Genomic DNA, 264 nt, shown 5'->3' on the forward strand with positions numbered 1-264 from the left:
CCTCCCCTTGAGATTTTTTTATAATTTATTTTTAATTTAGTCTTTACGCCCGTGGACTTGGCGCCAGCGTTACGTCTTTGTACCCGGCAGGTGGCTGTCCGACAATGAGATCCGGGGGAAAACGGAAGTTCGGGCGTGCTGCGGGAGCTGTCGCGCCTGCGCCGCCTCGTGCTCTCCAACAACCACCTGCGCCGCATCACGCAGGGCTCCTTCCAGGGCATCCAGTCGCTCAGGGAAATTTTAAGTGCAGCTTCGGCGCCAAAA

The 264-nt window shown here is 56.1% G+C and overlaps 1 pseudogene; it reads left to right on the plus strand.

The window, feature by feature from the left end:
- The window catches only part of LOC119587455, an 11,135-nt pseudogene that overhangs the window by 4,632 nt on the left and 6,239 nt on the right, over positions 1–264 (plus strand).

Source organism: Penaeus monodon, chromosome 22, assembly GCF_015228065.2.
Source record: "Penaeus monodon isolate SGIC_2016 chromosome 22, NSTDA_Pmon_1, whole genome shotgun sequence".
Lineage (NCBI taxonomy): Eukaryota > Metazoa > Arthropoda > Malacostraca > Decapoda > Penaeidae > Penaeus > Penaeus monodon.